Source organism: Amphibalanus amphitrite, unplaced genomic scaffold, assembly GCF_019059575.1.
Source record: "Amphibalanus amphitrite isolate SeventyFive unplaced genomic scaffold, NRLGWU_Aamphi_draft 000320F_arrow, whole genome shotgun sequence".
NCBI lineage: Eukaryota > Metazoa > Arthropoda > Thecostraca > Balanomorpha > Balanidae > Amphibalanus > Amphibalanus amphitrite.
Genome location: NW_024881815.1, coordinates 444,008 through 463,984, shown reverse-complemented (window position 1 = coordinate 463,984; position 19,977 = coordinate 444,008). Strand labels below are relative to the sequence as shown.

Here is a 19,977-nt window from a genome sequence, read left to right as displayed (position 1 = left end):
CGATCAGCTCGACCGCCTATGTAGAGTCAACATGACCTCCCTATCTCTTGCAGTAATGAAGTCACGCACGGCCGTTTTTGCACAACACCTGTGGACACATGCCGGTCCACCTGTGGGTATACTGCATGCTCTCTCGATCAGAGCTCACTTATCGTGCTCTGACGGCAGCTTGGACCGGCGCGGCCCCGCCTCGGGCCGGCGCTCGATAGCCCACTCATTATCGGCCCGCTGCGTGCGGCGTGTTTGCCACCGCCACGCCGCAGCCGCCGCAGCTCGGCTGTCACGGCGCTGCGCTTCTGCGAACTGTTCCTGGACGGCCGCCAGCGCCAGCCCTGTGCGGGTTCCGGGACCGCCGGCGCTGTCGACCGCAGGCGGAGGTGCCGAGAGACTGCCCGCGACGCGGACAGAACTTTGTCCCACCCGTGGGCGGCTGTGGCAACTTTGCTGCCGTGCCCGGCCATCCCTCTGCACCTGTCTGGCGTTTACACCCCGTGGGACGGACGGTCGCCGAGCGCGGTGTCTTCCGGGTGTGCCACCGCAGGTTCTGCGCACCTGGGCCCTCTGAGCACACTCGGAGCCGTCTGAACGCACCTGGGGCCGTCTGAGCGCACCCGGGGCCCTCTCAGCGCACCTGGCCCGGTCCCACCGACCTGTTGACCAGGCACGGCACGCCTGTGCCGTATCGTCGATAACACTCGATGGCGATCGGCGCTGCCGAGTATTGCTATTTGTAAAAACCATTGAACCGTTGCTGTACCAGCTGGTCACGTTCTCGGTAGTTATCACACTTTGTTGGAAAACCAATGTGCCGTTTCGCTGCACGTTTGATGCTCATGAAAACTGAATAACATCAATGCCAAATGAAGCGCAGCTTCACTTTGCAACCATTAATTACATTTACGACGAATGGCTATCTACCAGTAGCTGACCGTCTGCACATTGACAATGCCTTGATCCTGGTCTCAAGGAAATACGTTTTTCATCTAGCCAAACAACCAATTAAATTTATCAAAACGCATATGAGGATCAAAGGACACACATGTTCTCGTGGCACTGCCGCGTTCACAGCACGCTGGCGGCGCTCCACCGTGTCAGGTCGTGACCCCATACTCGTTCATACACCTAGTATCGCCCCCATCTGTTTCTCCCTCATTCCGTCTGTGCCAGCCACCCTCAGCCGGAAGCGGTCTGACACAGAGTGACACCGTGACACCGTGACAGGTGACACGCACAGGTGTCGGCACGGCGGGCCCGCACCTGCCACACCCGCGCCGGCGCCGCGCAGCTGAGGGGGAGACAGGCTGTTTAGGGGGAGGTTTTCGAGAGTTTCTGTTCGGGAAGGTTCCGCCACGCTGTGTGCCAGGAAGACTTCCTGAAAGGGTGAGACAGGGCTGCCTGAAACTAGTGCAAGTCTATCGCGAACAACTGGTGCTTGCCTCGGATAGTCGAGGGACGACCGCGTCGCACAGACAGCTAAGGTGAGCCCGCAGGTGTTCGAGGCACGAGTTGCCGGGGATGGTGAGGTGAAGTGGGGACACTTTAGGGCTAAAAATCGCAGTCCTTGAAGGTGCTGATCTGACGTGTCTGAGACCGCCCTCTGGACCAGCGAGCTCTCTTTAACAGCGGTAGGTGCCAAGAGATTCTGAGACTGATTCAGCCGGCATCTGGGCAGACTGGCTGTCGCAGCCAATCCCGCCCGGCTGGCATTCCGTGAAGTTACACCGCCTGACCTGCCCTGAGTCAATAACCGGCCTGCAGCGACTGACTCTGACTCTGTGTGCTCAGATATGACTCATCAGCCGCCCGATAGGGTGCTATCGGGACGCTGGCAAACACGGCTTACCAGACTTACCTCATAGCTCTGCAAGATATCCTGAGCACACATACCCAGCTTTGCTGCTACTGGAATTGGTGCTAACCCTGACTCACATCTGCCTCTGATGCGACGTGGGGGACTGAGTCACAGTCCGCCCTGTCTTAGAGTCTCCGTCACTTTACCTGATCTCACACAATGGAGAGTCGGCTGATGACTCATGAGTCGGTCGGGCGCGCCTGTGAGTCAGTCTCCGCGGCACACTGCTGCGGGAAGCGGTCATGTCACGGAGCTGACGCTGTGGCACTGCCCTGACGCGGTGCTGTGACGCCGAGGTCTGTGGGCTGTGACGCCGAGCTCTGTGGGCTGTGACACTGCGCCCTCGGCGTCCTGTCGTGCCCCATCTGATGTCCATCCGGGGGTAAGGCCTCCTGGATCCACCGGAAGCGGGCTGATGGAGGCGGCTGGCGGGCGCAACAGAGGACTGTTCCAGGGGATGCTTGGTATCGGTCCAACAGCGCAGCCGCCAACACCGGAGGTGACTCATACCTGTGTGTCACAGGTCATTGTGACGTTTCGTGATCTCTTGCGTCCGCATCTTTTTGTTATTCTGTTCTTTTGATTCATATCAAGTTTCTCAACTTCCCGGGTAAGAGCTGCTTTGTCCTGGCTGTTTGGATTCTGAGTAGTCCTGGAAGTCCGCTGGAGGCACTCAGCTTCCAGGCTCTCAGGCGATTCCCCACTACCCAGGAGTTTTCGTCCATCCGTCTGCCATTAGGAACGGCTCCGTGGCTCTCATATCTCCCTTTATCTGGCGCGGAGACGGTCCCCACGACCCTGATCTGTCGCCGGCGTCCTGCCTTCCGGCTCGGACGGCCAGTGGCGCAGCGCAGAGCTTCTCCGTACGCCGCGCCGACCGCCAATCTCGGAGCGGCCCTTATCGCCGCGGCCGGACCGTCTGTGTCGAGATCGGCGCGGCTGGGGACGGCGGGTCAGACGTCTGGGAGGGGCGACCTCTGACCTTTGGCGGGCCCTTCCTGTGACCTCTGAGGGTTCCGACTGTCGCCGCTGACGGCCGGCGAATGGCGGTGGTCCGGCCGCCTGCAGTGTCGCTGTCAGGCGCGACTGACTTCGCCTCAGGCGCAGTCAGTCGCGCCCGCAGTGCTGGTTCTAAAGGAAGGCGGTTCCGGGAAACACATTCCTTCGAATGCCGTCATCACCAGGCTGGTGGTTCTTTGGGTATTGGTACTTTGATGGTCGGGCGGTAGTTGACGTATTCCCATCAAAGCTCATTCCAATAAATATGTTTGTTTATTTGTTTATTTGTTTATTTGTGATTATCACCAACAGAGAAATTCTCCACTAACAGGTGAAGTCAGGAAAATGAAATGCATCAACACACACAACGGTATGAGGGAACCGCACGAGTATGAACATTCATTCAGACTGAAAACAAAATCCACAGTTCGAAGTATAAATATGAGAATGAAGGTAAGAGTGAGAATACGTGTATAAGTAAATATGAAAGTAAAAATAAAGAAAAAAACTTTGATATTAAAAAACTACAATAAAAACCACAATAAAAACCATCAGATGAGCTGAACAGCGAGTGTAACATGAGCAATGAGATGACTATGTGGATAAAACATGATGGATCAAACGAGCCCTAAAAACTCCAAAGCTGTCAGAGAAGATGTCTGCGCTCGCATTACTTGCCAAAAAGGCGTTCATGTGTTTTGGGATCCTGCAGAACATCCCAGTTCCTATCGTGCTCACGCGTGCTCGTGGTACATTGAACAGTGTGAGGGTGCGGGTCGATCGGGGTGGCACATGTAGATGGAATGAGTCGAGTAAGACTAGCGCATCGATTTTTCCTCGCACAATGTTTCTAAGAAAAATGATGTCGTGCTGAATTCTACGTTTTGCTAGGGTTGGCAATTTGAAGTGGGACAGAAGACTGTCATAAGAAAGTGAGGCTGTCTGTCCAGAAGTGCTATGAGATATGAGCCAGATGAGGAACTTATGCTGCACCCGATCGACCCGCACCGTGTGGGACTTGGCCGCCCCCGCCCAGACCACGCTGCCGTACTCTAAAATGGAACGCACGTTAGCGTAGTAGGCAGCGAGCGCCGCTCCGCGGTTGAATTTTGACTCGCCGACACCGACCTGGAACGAACGGATCAGAAGACCGAGCGCACGGTTTGCTCTACTGACAATGTCGGACACATGCGGCTCAAATGTCAGCTTCGTGTCCAGTGTTACACCTAAGTCTTTAATTTTTGCAACAGATTCCAGCTCGGTGTCGGCGACACAATACTTGGTCCGGACGGGGGCACGCCTGAGAGTCATCGTGAAAGATTTGCATTTTGCTGGATTTAGGGTCAGTCCCCACCTGACGGACCACGCCGACAGACGGTCAAGGTCCCGCTGCAGTTGTAGTCCGTCAGATGGGGAGAGGATTTTCCGGTAAATTTTGACGTCATCCGCATACATGTTCGTTTGATGTTGGCAAACAACCAATTTACTTTCCCTCAAACATGGATTGGTGATTCTGGTTTAAGTGCATAGTTTGACCAGACATCGCCTGACAAGATTACCTGGTTGAGAAATGCATGCAGGTTACAGGCAATGGAAATTTTACTTTCCCTAATGTGGATACTCTAAAGTGACGCATTCTGGGATGCCGGCTGTCCGCTGGCGGCACGCCTCCGCCGGCGCCGAGCGTGCTCTTCTCAGTAAGATATTCTCACCTCGGCAGTAGGTGAGCTATTCTCACCCTGGTAGGTGAGCTATTCTCACCCCGTCGCTCTCAGCGGGCCGTCGGCCGAGCCCCCAGGTCGGGTCTGGCACGGTCCCGGGCTCTGTCCGTCGCTGCCAGACACCGGCTCGGTGGTTGGCAGTCGGGCCCGCTTCCGGGGTGAGGAAGACCTGGGTGCACTGAGGCCATCTGACGGGAACTGGGTCCATCTGACAGGTCTGTCTGACGTGATGCTGACGGGGTCGGCCTAAAGGAGACTGGGTTCGTCTGATGAGGACTGAGTTGTCTTGAGTTTGACCAGCATAATTTATATTGATGAAGGGAATGCTTAGGGTGCTGGATTGGAAGCAGCACGACGTCTCATATTTCTCAACCGCTCTCTCACTATGAATCGTGACGGTATGGCTCCGTGTCGCTGCTCCCGGTACCGATACCCTCATTGGTGGCGTGGCGTCACTCTGAGCGCGAGGGAGCATAAGGAGTTGCTCCGCTGCAGAACCTGACCCGTATCCGGCCTGGGTCTCCCTCTGAACAGCTCTGTCCCAGATCTGAGCTCTGACTCACCGCCGAGTGCCATTGTCTATTGTCAAAGGACTTTGATCCTCGATCACCCGACCTGACAATGCATGTAGGTAAGCCCTGGCCGCGTGCCTTCACAGATTACCCAGCGACGTTTTGCGCAGTGCTCAAGGGTATGTGAGGATGATCCGGAAAAAATGACAGGTGGGAGGGTGGAAGACTGATGTCTTGATCAATGCTTCCGTGGTTTTTGGCAGCGTGACCCGCCGAACTGCGTCTTTGCCTCTTTCTCATGTGTCCATGGCTCTCTCTCTCCAGTCCCGGACGGCGTCGGCCGCCGCTCCTGTCATCTAATGAGCACGGCCGGCCGGGCCGCGGCGCAGGCCGCTGATTGCGCCCCGGCTCGGACCGTGCTCTATTGGGATCGATACCGACGCCCCGGAGACGCCCCGAAGAGGCCGAATCCCGCTCATATGGGGCAGAGGAGGTTCGGAAGCCGCATAGTGGAGTCTCAGAATAGCGACCGCCCGCCGAACTGATCTATAACGGGATGAAATTGGTCAGCCGTGGCAATATATACTCGCAGCAGGCTATAATCAGACCCAAAAGTGGAAATAGGTTGGCTTATAGCTTCTGTAATTGCTTTTGTTTCAAAGAAGCGAGCGGGTTGACAATTTTTGGGTAACTCTGTGTGTCCTGAGTTTATATAGGGGAATATTTGTTTCTGGTCCCTAAAAAGCTGTTTCTGGCACCTAATTGCTGATCAGCCCCAAAATGCTTATTCGACCCTAATATCTGAATCTGGCACCTAATTGCTTCCACACAGCCTAAAGTTGCCAGATCGTCTAGTTGAACTCCGTATTTGCTGTTTGCTGATTCAGCACCAAAACCAAAACATCCAGCACCTATTTTATTCCACGTTTGCCTACCTAATTCGCGTAATCTTCCTGATTTTATGTATCCTAACAACATGAACGTTGCATTCGGTGATGTCAAGTGCCATTTTCGCCAGTGGAGATAATGATTAATGCCATTTCTAGCCAAAAGAGAATCACTAGCCAGCTATGGTGCAGCATAGCAAGACGGTCCTATACCAGCCCGCTATGTAGAGAAGAGACTAGAGATTATTGCACCCTCAGCCATTTTAACGTGAAAAGTTTGGATCCGTCACTTCCAGCCAGGCTCTCAGGTCATAAACTGGAGTAAAGCAAAATGTCAACTCTGAACAGACATGCCACGCAACCGGCCCTCTTTTCAATATTATTAGCTTTCTGCAATCATCGTCTGACTCCATCTCGATCAAACGCAGCATCCGGTTTCTACAGGGGCGTTTGACTGACCGGCCACACAATAACCAAAAACAAAATCAAAGCTTCATGCACACATATGACATAAGTAAGAAACGGATGAAAAAGGCACAACCACGGCACAACTCTGCGCGGCAAACAAACAACGGACAATGTCCCACGCAAGATCCCGCGTTTCTTCAGCGGCCTTGAACGGAATGAAAACATTACATTTCTTTTTTGGAGCTATTTGATGACGTCAAAAAATACAATACCCGTTTTAATGGTCAAAATCGAGACAATTACTCACAAAAAATGTTTCCCTTTAAGCATTACAAATAAATACTTTTAAATATTCAAATGATATTGTTTTTTTCAAACAAATCAATATGATTTGCTTACTTAAACGTCATATACAATGCTGAGATCAATACAGGGCTGTCTTAGAGTGTAGCTTCACTGGCAACCTTTAGGCTAGACTCCAGGGGTCATTATACCAGAACAACATGATTCTACCAGCCAGTAGTTCATTTTTCTACTAGATTGGTGCTACGCTCAGCATTTAGGTGCCAGATTCAGAAAAAAGAGTAAGGCGTACCGATGAATAGGTGCCAGAAACAGCTAATTAAGGTCATTTTTCATGATTGGTGCTGGTATCCACCGAATAGGTGCTGAGGACCAATTTTGGGGCGAGTCAGCTTTTAGATGCCAGAAATAGCTTTTCTGGGACGCAATTAAATGGCGTCCGTTTATATATTCCCGACCGGGGCTGGGAAAATGCGTTTTATTCACCGAGGTTTTTGTGCGGAGGACCGAGTGCCGGTAGGCACGAGGTCCGTAGCAAAAAACCGAGGTGAATAAAACTGCATTTTCACAGCCCAAGGTTGGGAAGAGATTTACCCAAGGCCAGGGGGATGTCGTCCCGGTTCTGCCCATGTATTATTCGCCAATCAGCTTAACACTACCAGTGACGTCACTGGTGGATCACCAATCGGGGCCGGCCGGCCGGCCGGGCCCGTAGGCCAAACGCAGACGTTTTCAGAAAAGCGTAAGCCGTATAGATACAGTCGTGGATGGAGTTTTGCTGTGACTCGGCTCTCCAAGAGTGCGTCAGCGGACCAGGACCAGGATAAAGGTCATAGTGAACCGGCATCTGATAAAATCCGCTCACGGCGTAGCAGCCGACTTCGACCCTTCGCCCTCGTAAAATACAAAAGCTTGCCGGTTATCAATCCACCTGCATCTCCTCATCTGCTTACTGCCTATATCGACCAGTTACTGCATCCGTTTTGGAGCGGCTCACGGCCGATAACACGCCGGGCGTGCGCTAGCCGCCGGTGCTAAGCGCTAACCATTGAGTGCGCGTGGCCGACTGCCGCCCCGATGGCGCTGGCCCCCGGCACCGACACCAGCGCGGCGCCGCTGACCCATGGGGGGGGGGGATTGCTAGATCCGGAATTGGGATAGAAGCCGGTATGGGATTGGGGTGGAAACTCAGCGAGACTAAGGGATTGTGTTGTGCCTTCGGTAGGCCCCCAAAAATCACCGGTGTAGTGCCCTCAGGGCCGCCGGTTATGAAGCCTGCACTGGTGTGGGCCCTCAGAGGCATTGGTGCGGGGCCCCGGAGGTGCCGCTGTGGGCCCTCTGAGGTGCTAGTGTGTGGCCCTCAGAGGCGCCGGTGAGAGTCCTCACGTTGTCATTGTGGGCCCTCAGAGACACTGCAGTGTGGGGTCATCACAGTCGGGTGTGGGACCCTTAGAGCTGCTGGCTCGAACCCTTTATAAGCCGACAGGGGCTCTCAGAGACCGACAAAGGGCCCTTAAGAGGTCTGCAGTGTCTTCAGGAGCCCTGTGGAGTCCTCAGAGACCAGCAAGGTACTCTCAGATGCCGGTGGGGGCCCTCAGAGTCGTCGGTGCGGGGCCCTCAAAAGTCACCGGTGAGTGGCCGTCCGACGAGAAGGTCCCGTCTTAGGCCGTCAGAGGCTCCGGCGTTGAGCCCTCAGAGCCGCCGATATATGGCCTTAAGAAGCACTGGTTTGGGCCTTTGGAGTTTGGAACTTCATTCAGGGGTGTCGGTTGAACTCAGAGGTGGCAGTGTGGGGCCCTCAGCTGGGCACCGCTTTGGGGCTTTCACAGCCGCCGGTGAGGGCTCTCGCAGGCGCCGTTGTGGGGGCCTTCAACTATTGGTTTAGGGGGTCATCACAGGCGTGTGTGGAACCCTTAGAGCTGCTGGTCCCTGATAGGCCGGTAAGGGCCCTCAGAGGCCGGCAATTAGCCCTCAGAGGTCGCCAATGGGCCCTGAGAGGCCGGCAAGGGGCCCTCAAATGCCGACAAGGAACAATAAAAAGCCGGTGTGTGGCTCTTATGGAGAGAAGTGTGGCTATTGTGTGGCTATTCGGAGCACATAAGGTGTTCTTTCGAGCCCTGTGGGGCCCTTCTGAGTCGAAAATGCCAGCGTGGACCCTCAGCCGCCAATTGGCATCGCAGGGCCCCTCGGGCCCGAGAGGCCCCCTGATCCGACGGGGACACGTGCCCCCTGCCCCCCCCCCCTCCGGGTGCAGATAGAGAATGCAATCGGCGGTGCGGGACACAACAATTGCAATCGTTCCTTCTCCCGTCGCGAGGTCGCCCATCCGACCCATATATCCCAAGATTGTCAACCCTGGGGCTCGGGTCGGCATGTATCGGCAAGGAAATCAGCTTTAGGTGGATAAAAAAGTTATTAAGAGTCATTAGTTGTCGTTACGTTCAGTAATAGCAACGATAAAGTGCCAAATGTACCCGACGTACGGCTTGGAGCCGGGCGCCGCGCGGTATCCACCAGTGACGTCACGCTAATGCTTAGCGACCGGTCCATTGGAAATTGCGGGATGATTCTACCTCTCTTATACGGCCTTGCCCAAGGCTATAGAACTCCAAGGCTATATAGGATTTACCACATGCCGTACCGGCGCAACAGTTAATATCATATTCATTTGATATTTTACACTTTATTCTTAATATTGTGTTAATATTATATTAGTACTATATGTTCATATTTATAGTCACCGTGATTATTTTTTTGTGTTTTTCATTATTGAGCTGCGTTGAGTATGAAAGATGAAATTCCTACTTCCCCCTTATTTAGGGTTTGAAAAAGCTGAGGATGAAGATGATGAAGCGCCAGAAGTTAGAATAAAGATATGGAGTCCAGCAGGAGTGAGGAAACCGTGAGGAAAACTGAAAATTGGGTGAAACGCTGAATCAAACGCGTCTTAGATCCCAGCTGGAAGAATATCAAATGTTTCATTGTGGCACGTTAAGATGCTTTACGCATTTAAATTGTTCGTTTTTTGCGTGCATTATGTAGAAATAGATAATAATGATTATTCCGACCATGTTCTGCAGCAATAAATACATTGGCATTGGAACGATAGCCTTGTTTAGTTGAATTACGTTGACAGCAAAAGTAAGTAAACACGCAGGCACTTACTTTTGCTGTTGCTGTTAGTGAACACACAATCCGTAAATATCTTCTTTGAAATTGGTTCTTCCACTCAGAATATTCAGTAAGATTTTGTCTGGGAAAATCAAAAAGCCCTAGGGCCGAATCGTTTCCCAAATACCTTCAACATTAGCCGAGGCGGGCCGAAGTCATTTCCCAAATGCACGTGCTAATGTTAAAGGGATATCTCGGCATGTGGTAAATTGCTCATTGTTGGGTCATAATGTTCGCCCATATATGAAGACGGCTCGAAGCTCCAGCCGCTTGGTGTTTTCGCATGCAGTTATGCTTCCATCAACAATGTAAATTACGGGCTCGCTGTCAGGCTTGTCATCGCCAGATGTTTATGTGGACGCTATTATGTCGCCCAACAATGGAGGCTCGACTATTTACAAATGACTCACGACCACGGATTTATAGTTGAAGCTGTTCGCCTTTCTAACCCTCGACTAAACCTACCTACCTAATTGTCTGCCATATGCGACACACATCAGCTGTAGACAAGAATTGCCTTCATTTTTGGAATAGCATTTCCCAAATGCCATTATCGCCAGTGGACGCCGCTGATGGCTGCGGTCCGTGGAACTGTCCGTCGTTATCGCACCCGAGCCGGCGGATCCACCGGCGCGGCCCCCGCAGCGGTGACCGTATCAGACCGCTGCAGAGGCTTCGTGAAACCGAGCGTGCTATCAAGCTTCTGTGCATCGCGCAGCTCCGCGATGGTGGACTCTGCACGGGGGGTCAGATACCCATTTGTGGGTAGGATTTTCAGCGGAGAAACCTTATCGGAAGGGGGAGGCGTAGCATAGGGCAATAATTTATGAGTCTGGGATACGACAGGAGCTCTTGCCATGGCTGAATCTTTCATACAAACTAATGTACCAAATGCGTGTGTTAACATTGCACAAATGACGCATTGGTATGGTGACGTGCTGCATTGACAATGCACGTTAAAAAATAGAAATCTCTTTTTACGCAAAAGTGATAGACCACTTTCGACTTGCTGTGTCGAGACTGGCGTTGCAGAGCTTCACGCACGCAGCTGGCAGCTGCAGCTATCCTGTCGACGCTGACGGCCGCACAGCTTCATTCCGCAGCTTGGCAGTTGTCCTCCCTGGACTGTGTCCGCGGCCAGGCGCCGTTTTTCTGCCCGAGCTGACCTCGCGCCGTGGCAGCTCGCCATCTCCGGCACCTCGGCCTCGGTCCCCGTGCCAGATTACCAGCTCTGGCTGTGCGTCAAACGCCGGCGCACCGCTGACGTCATCAGTCCTCACTGACGTCATCGGCGCACAGTCAGCTGACCGCCGACCGCACGAGCATGAGTCATCGGGCGGCGCAGCATCGACCACGCACGGTTTTCCGTTCTCCCCCCCCCCCCCCCCCAAAGAACTACGACAGGCAGCAGAATACTGATCGAGTGACGCTGATCGAGTGATACGGCACTGGTAGCGCGCTCTCTCTTCCTCTCTCCTCCCCTCTCTTTCCCATGTCCTCCGCCATTAGTAATGGCTGTCGACAATCTTGTATGCATCATCAGATCACCAGTCCGTACTCGATAGTTTGGACCGAGTTATCAGTAGGGCTGCCCGGCCTAGAGGGCGCGTTCTCACTACATTGGTCGCCGCTGTCGGTTGGTACGGGCTGTTACCCACCAGAGTACAGTACCGTGCACCGTCAGCGGTACACGACTCATGGGTACAGCGGTACGCTCAGTCGCTGGTCGCGAACAGCGGTACATAAAGCCGCGGGACCGACGCCGGCGTGGGTTCCGGCTCGACGGGCCGTGTCGCACCGCCGCCGCTGCCGCCGCCGCCGCCCACTTCCGGGCCGGGCGGGTCGCATGCCGTCACGTCCGCTGCCGCCCCCGCCCCCGCCCGCGCCGCCGCTGCTGCTGCGGTGCCGCCCACGACTCTGAAGTCAAGGGTTGGGCTCTTCCTCTCACGTCAGCCCGCCGGTGACCGACGCTGCGGTCTGCTGGCTGGAGCTGCGAGGTGACCCTCGTCCGGCGGTCACGGGGTGGTGTCAGGTGCCACAGCCGGACTGGGGTGGCCGTACTGGGTTACACGGGCTGCAGGCGACAGTCCACCGCCCGGTAACTACCCGCTGAGAGCAGCTGAGCTGTGGGGCTGGCTCGGCGGGCGACCCGCTCAGCTGAGGTGTTGGGTTGGCTCGGTGGGCAGCTCATTTGTTGGAGAGATATTCCGGACGCGCTCTGCAAGAGTAAAGGGTGAGAGTCAGGTGTTATGATCTGTATCATAATGGAGAAAATGGTGTCCAGAGTCTACGACAGAAAAAAAAAATCATTCTGACGTTTGACGTCTCACACTTTTGATGCTCTCTTTGACACAAGTGCGTTGAAAGCATTGCTGCCGGCTCAGTTATCGCCCTGACAACTATCGGTCCGATCCTGCTGACCCGTGTGACCCGTGTGACCCGTGCTCTGAGCCCCCCTCTCCCTCTCCCCGCTCCTGGCGACAGGGGCTCATCTGCCTCCGACCTCCGGCGGTCGCCGCGCGCGCAAGTGGCTCTCGAGTGTGTCGGACAGTGGCCTCACTCGGCCCCCGCCTTCGTCCCAAGATCTGAGGGCGTGTGCGGCAGACAATGCAATCTATGCAGTGCTGCGGTCAGCACAAAATCTGTCGCTGCGCCGGGCACCGCTGTCCGCGGCAGGCGGCACCCGCGGCTCTGATAAGACGAGCTTATTACCAACAAGGGGACATTGTATGATAGTGGCAATAACTGATTTGTAACGAATCCATGACAGATGTGAAATGACGATAATAACTCAAGTTTATTGTACAAGACAAAGCTTTCGATACATAAAGTATCTTGATCACTGTCAATGAGATGTAGAATATTTGAAAATATTCTAAGCAGAAGAAATCGTCAAGAAAAAGAAGAGAGGACAAATGAAGAAGCGTACAGACAAGCCTGATAGATGGATAACGATTCCCTATTCAAGAGAAGCGAATGCCATCTCAAAGCAACTAGAGAGCATAGGTGTGCGGATTGCTACGAACTCAGGACAGAAAATCAAGAACATATTAGAAAGAAAAGAGAAAAACGAAGGCTCCGAGAAGAGCATTGTTTACGAAGTGCCTTGTTCGGGGTGTTATAAGACTTACGTAGGCGAGACAGGAAGGGGATTAAAAACGTGATTACAGGAACATAAGAACGATGTCAAATTTCACCGGACTTCCAATGCGATCGTACTACACATAGAAGAATGCCAGCACCTGCCGAAGTGGGACGATACCAAAATATTGGAACGAAATATGAAGAAACGAAAACGAAAATGTCTCGAAGCGGCTCATATCATGTCAAGAAATACGTTCAACACAAGAAACGGGTTTATTACATGGTCTAGCATAGCAGCAAAATTAGCAGTGAAAGTGTCATAGGGTGAATGTCACATGTTAGGAAGAAAGAAATACAACGACTTACGTCGGTTTTTGTTATTTGTGAATTTTCAAATATTCTACATCTCATTGACAGTGATCAAGATACTTTATGTATCGAAAGCTTTGTCTTGTACAATAAACTTGAAATAACTGATTTATAGCTGACTTGTTTGATTCGTCTGCACCCAGTGTTGGTGCATCATAAACATGAAATAGCGATGGCTGCAACTGCTCTATCGCTGGCTCGCTTGGGCGCCGAATGTTCCTGGTTTTAGTCAGGCTGCTGTGGTGCTATTGCCTACGGCTGTCCCATGCTGAGGCGCAGACGTCGGCGGCAATCAGCCGTCGTTTAGTCACGTGGTTGTGCTGAGGGACGCAGACTGCCGCGCTGATCTGGCTCGTGGTGTTCATTAGCGTTCGACACGCGCTGCTGCCGGCTCGTGACCAGCTTACTCTGAAAAGGGCGGGGCACGACTCAGCGTTCGGCCGTTGACTCACTTCTCTGCAAACGGTTCGTATCGCTACTGGTCGTGATTTGCGCCTGCAGTCGTGCCGTGGGCGGGCGGACCTGACTGAGTCATGTCGATTATAGCGGGAGCATGTGCGTGTTCCAATCTGGCAGGGGTAGCGGGGCCATTTATACTCGGCGCGGCGTGGCATGGTGCAAGTTATGAATGTGTCATGACCCGGGGCCGGTCACGCCTCTGTCGAAGCTGAGCTGATTGTTATAATCATGTCCCAATATGTCGCTGTGTCCAGGGCCAATCAAATTTCACCGCCCGCCACCAGTCACTCTCGGTTTACCGTGACGGGTGACGGGGCGGTGTCGGACGGGGGCGTGACGTGACGCCGTCCCGGCGGTGTCGGTGTGACGGTGTCGCCGTTCCGTGACACGGCTCCGTGACGGCTCTCGGCCCGCTCTGAGCAGACCCCGAGACGGCGCACCTGTCGGCCCGCGGCCGGCGCGCCGCCCGCTGATCCTTCCGTCACAGCTCGTCACGGTGGGAAACCCGGCAGCGCGGCCGGGCGTCACAAGGCCGCCCCTGCCCCGCCCCCGCCCCCGCCCGACTGCAGTGTACCGCCGCGGCTCGACCGAGTACCTGTGTCGGCGGGTAGTGCCGCCGAAAAAAGTGCCAGTGACACCTGTGTGGTATCTCCGGAGTGCCCCAAATCGCCCCGACGGCTGGCTACGTTCCTCGAGCGTGCTACTGACTCGGGGAGCTGCAGAGGTCCAACGGCCGGCCTCTGGTCATCAACATATCCCACGCGGGGCCGGACTGGTCACACCAACCATCCACCAGGTATGACTCACCGCCTCACACCCCCCTTCCCACGCGGGGACCGACCACCGTCCCCGGCACCTGCCGTACCGTCCGCCCTGTGTCTGGGGTGGGTTTTTGTGGCGACCGGCTCACGCGGAGCGCGGCGGAGGAGGTGGTCCAACCGCCTGCGAGTGTGTCGGGAGTCGGTACGGACTGTCGGATAAAAACGAGCGCACGTGGGGGCGGCGCGCGGCCCACGGCTGCTGGGTCCGAACTGAGGTGTCGATCAGTCCGCCCCCCCCCCCCATGGGTGGCCTGGTGTCACACGAAATCGCCGACGCGGGATGATACCGTGATGCTGGTCCGCGAGTGAGCTAGATGAGAGCTGTTGCAGTATATCATACCCGTCATGTTCCAGCCATATCTCTGGCTAGTTCTGGCGTCATGAACTCGCCGCCGGCAACCATGCTGACTGCGGACACGTGCCTCTGGAACATGCGGTGGCCACCCATATTTCTTCCCGTGCTATGCCACGGCTGATGGTCACATACCGTGGTCCATGAGGCTCATGTCAGCGACTGATGAACTGGCGATACGGGCTGATTTATAACGCTATTTCCACTGGAACACGTGGATGCCATTGATCGTGGTCTAGTTGATTTGGTAACGCAATGTTTCAGCTGCTGATTAGTCGAGACCGAGTAGTAAGTTGATTGCTTGCTGCATTGTGGTGCTGTGTTATCGTGCTACAACGCATAGAAGTTGGCAATGCTGTTATTTGCTATCGCAATGGCATCGTCATGACGACGATGATGCTTTGAGCTTAGTTGCAGGGGAATGTCAAATATGTCATTGCTATCATTTCAATTATGCTGAACATTGAACAGTTGACGCGGCACACCAATTTGGTTTGCCCGAGCGTGACGTCTTTGTCCGCCTTTTAGTTATCCTGTCTGTCAAATCAGACTGTGGTTCATCTGCTGCTATCGGCTCTGGTCAGAGCCGCAGCATGTATCATCGCGATGAGTCTTAACGTCTCGCATGACCTGGAACGGCCGCCCCTCCCCCCGCCCCCCTGACCTTGTCTCGCTCCCAGCCGTATAACAGTGCCACAAAAGTAATGCGATCCGGCCGGGCCAAAACGCTCCCACTACGGCGCTGACGGGGTCAAACGAAACAAACGAGACAAACGATGGTGCCGTTTGACGCACCGCGCGCCCTTGGGCCGTGACCCCGCGGTCTGGCGGTGACCTCCGGCCGGCACCTCGGAGCTCTGAGTCTGACCCAGTGACGCGTCTCACACCTGTCATTATTTGGGGGATGAGTGACAGCGGCCGGCCAAGGTCAACCACCCGTTGGTCGCGGCGGCAGGGGCGGCGGTAGCCCCTCGGTGACCTGGGTGGTGACCTCTGACCTCCCCCGGCCACAGTCGCAGTCACAGGGGCTAGTGCTCTGCGCAGGGGTCAGGGATTTGGGGGATGGGTCGGTGGAGGTGGGGCAGAACATATGTGCGTGTGAGATGACGCACGGGATGACATTGAACGGGCTTTACGTCTGAACTTGACCCTAATCTGCACGACTTTGGAGGCGGGATCGCTATGTTCGAAGCTTTTATGAATGATATGGATTTGGCACATGCTTCTTGTTTCATTTTCCTGGATATTGCCGACGCTTCGATTTGCATGCAGTATTTCAGTAATGAGCATACATTATATCTATTTTATCTTTGTGCACGAAGAGTCTGACAACTGCATGGTTGAATGCACTTCATTATACGCTCTATTCTATTGTAACCATTCCTTACATTTAATGAGTAACACATATAGGGGTGTTTGCTCAGATAAACAAACAATGCTGAGGACATACAGCTAATGGCACGGTTGTACCTATACCCCTGGGCGCTGTCATTACATCAAAATGCACTCACCTATCATGTATTCAGCATGTGTCTGTCTTATTAATGGTCATTGCTCTGCTGGGCCTGTTTGGTCGATGGTACAATATTCAGTGAGGCCGTAAGTGTATGTTGATGGTAGTGCTGGCGGGGGGCCAGGGAGCCCCGCCGAGACCGGGGCGCTGGTCCTCTCTTCTGCCTCACCTCTGAGGGCCGCTGGACTAGAGACGATGGGTACCTATTGACTATTGGTCAGTAGTGAGTGACTAGTGACCGCCTCCTCATATCCAGTCGTTCGGATGACCCTCAAGAAATTTATTCCTGGGCAGATCAACCTTGCTAATGAAGTGCTATTTCAACTGCCGGCAGTCTTTGGCGTGCAGGAAACGAATGCTTCCTTTTTCGCTGTGATTTCATGAGCATCACGTTCTCCTCAGGCGTGCTTCCTTTCTTAGCACCCCTACCACCCCTCAACCCTCATCCCACCTAACACCTGTCGCCCGTCCGCCCAGACCCCACCCCGGGCGGACGTGACGTAAGGGTTCCGCCGAGTGGCCCGTTTACATCCTCTCCGTGCTGACTTTACGCCCACACCCCTCCGTGCATGCCGCCGCCGCTGCGCCGGTTTCGCCGTCTCCGCTGCTGATTTTATATCGTTATCTCGTCCGTCGTGCAGCGTGCGTCAGTTGCCGTATCGCCGGCCCTGATTAGATTGGTGCCGTGGCAGAACGGCCGACCGCTGGCCCGCCGCTGACGGCGACTCTGGACCCGTTCCAGCCGCGTGCACTGTGCAGGGTGTGTGTGTGCAACGTTTTTCATAGGATCCGGCCGTCCGGGAACTGTTCTTTGGAGTTTCGGTGTTTATCGGAAACACTAAGGTACGGAACACTGTGTTCTTTAAGTTTTTGTTGCGCTTTTCATTTCATATTTTTGTTTGAGACTCGTCCAACTTCCCTTATCATCGGCATAACTTTTCTATGATATTTTTAGTCCCACAACGTGGCATAACTTCTCTGATGTTTTTAGTCGTCCAGCTTCCCTAGATAATCAACTAATCCCCCCCCCCCCAAGTTTGCGCTCTTTCAAGTTTCAACGCTAGTTTTTGTACGAGCGCTCGCATGGTGACTGGTGAGATCTTGATCCGGCAGAGTTTTGGCGTCAGAGCGTTTGATCTTCATCTGTGTCGGCCCACGGCGCTCTGTGCCGGTGTCGGGGTGCCAGCTGACCTTTGCTCGGGCATCAACCGATGGTGTGTCAAGTCGAAGCGTATCACCAATCAGACCCATCGGAGCTCGGTGCAGACCCATCCGTTTGATGGTGCTGGGATCGGCCCACGCCGGTCGCTGGCACTGATTAGGTCACCGCAGCGGTCAGTATTGGACTCTGTTCCCGGTGGGAGTTCATAAAGGTGGTGCTCTGTCACCTCTAGGTACTGGGGAATTTCCTCCTTCACCGATTGTTGCACAGTTCCAATAAGAGTTGTATTGGCTAGATATGATTCTGGCTGTGTCATCTGACAATAGAAATTTCAAGAAAAAGAGAAAAATTCATTTCGCTATGACTGGAGACGATCGATGTTTTTTCGTCGGTTTTCATACGTTGGCGAAACGACCGAAGAGTTCGAATAATTTCATTCTCCACCCCACCATGACCTCCGAATAAACTCTCCCGATCCACTCGGGCCGTGGCACGGCCATTGTTGCCGTTTATCAATGACGACGCATCCCACAGGCACTGCCGATACGGCTGGAATAGCGTGGCACGACCGGTAGAGCGTGTGCCGGTTTTTGTGGACTCTTTTTGCCCGCCCCGTCACCGTGACCTGGTGCTCTGAGTGACGCCTCCGGCAGAGCGTAGGTCGATGGGTGTGTAACGCCCCGTGCATGACATGTAGCAATGTGGGTGTGATTTGTGAATTCCATCAGCTCTAGCAATCGTGGTCGTACTCAGCTGCGCTATTGGTATGCATTTCTGCATTTGTTCTAGGCGGGCATGTATGTTGAATTTTGATTTATATGCTATATGAATTCCATTTCAAGTAACCAACTGCAAATTAGAATTTGTCCTATGAATGCCAAAAACCCTAGGGAGGCTGTTGACCTGAGTACCCGGCGCTGCCCTGTGGCGGCTCTATGAGTTCTCGGAGCCTCCCTCGTTACGGTTCCTCTAGCCCACACCGGTACCACGCTTATTCCGCTTAGGGAACCGCGGTTCGGTTCCGCTGGCGGGGTCGGTGTCCGTTTCCGTTTTGGGTGGTTCTCTGCCCGCTAGGTGTGTTTCCGCAGGTGCCACGCTCGATCGCAGTCATTGATGACAACGTGTGGGGCGAACTTCCAAGCCATATTAGATTAGGCACGTCCGCTCGTGTGAAAAAAAAAAACGAGCCGATCGGTTCTCAGGTGGTTTGGTGGGGCTCTCTGGTGTTGTCACGAGCGGTGTTTGTGAACTGAGGAAGTTTCAGTTCTGGTGTGGGATACTAATGCTACGTTGGTTAGCCAATTTTTAATTCAGATGCGCCCGAGTGGAATTGGGGTTGTCCATTTGAGCTGTATATTTATGGCTCTTGAAACAGAATCTCAGAGTTTGGCCACAAATGCTTCATATTTTTTGGCGAACCCTTTTCATGTATATACTTCTTTAAATATCCCTGTACTGTGTCTTGCGCAAGCAGCGCAGCCCCGTTGTTTGAGGACGGATCTGACTTCGTAGCGTTGCAGCTGGGCTCGTTTGAAGAGCCGTGCCCGCGCCGGGGTACCCGGAAGCCGCCGGCAGCGCCGTTGCGCTTTGTGTTGCTGCAGGCCGGTCCGGTGCGGCCCGCCGAGCGGCGGTCAGCAGGTATTGATCGCTGCCCCGTACCGCCGCGCTATGCAGATGCCTCCACCTTCCGACGACGGGCGCACCGCTGTACGGACGGCACTGCGCAGTTACGGCCGCCGCCCTCCCGACAGCGCCGTAACCGGATTACGGACACAGCCCCGGGGCGGGGGCGCGCGCCGCCCTGTGCCGCAGGCCCGAGGGCAGGGCGACGCGCGCACACGCGTACCGGGAAGGTCTGGGCCGGCCGACCAGCTAGGACAGCGACATGGTAGTCAAGGTGACGGCTTCCTTCTATGGACAGTTATGTAAGCTGGTTTTTGGAACTGCCAGCGCGCAGGGGTGGCGGGTTGTTAGCGACTACAATCTCTTGACGACCGGCGCGGCGGGTCGGCGCGGAGCAGGCCCTGACGAAGGACGGGCGGCCGGACGGACGCGTTTCGTCCACCAATCAATCACTCATCGACTGGTCTATTGCCGCCAGTGACGTCAGCCGATCGGCTCTGTTCTGCGCCGTGATTGGCTGAAGCCGGATACTGCGACTCTGGCCTGTGTGACGTGGAAGGTAGCCATGGCCAGGGCCTCCAGAGTCCCAGTGGATTGGGAAGCTACAGTCTAAAACAGCTTACATCTGCTCGTCCGCTGAAACTCGAGCTTTCAGATTGGTAGACTTTCATGGGAGGAATGTGCACTTTTTCTTGGCATTGTAAAACATGCCAGGGAGAATGAGTCTACGAACCGGCACGT

The 19,977-nt window shown here is 54.3% G+C and overlaps 1 protein-coding gene across 6 annotated transcripts in view; it reads left to right on the top strand.

The window, feature by feature from the left end:
* The window catches only part of LOC122388399 (actin cytoskeleton-regulatory complex protein PAN1-like), a 63,061-nt gene that overhangs the window by 9,542 nt on the left and 33,542 nt on the right, over window positions 1-19,977 (top strand). Inside the window, exon 1 of one of the 6 annotated variants that reach the window (XM_043379446.1) lies at window positions 14,338-14,561. The exons of 4 other annotated variants lie outside the window; for them this stretch is intronic. The gene's annotated coding sequence lies outside the window, so the exon portion shown is untranslated. Of the gene's footprint in view, window positions 1-14,337; window positions 14,562-17,175; window positions 17,295-19,977 lie in introns of those variants that run through there. One more of the 6 variants, XM_043379442.1, reaches the window with a different exon arrangement.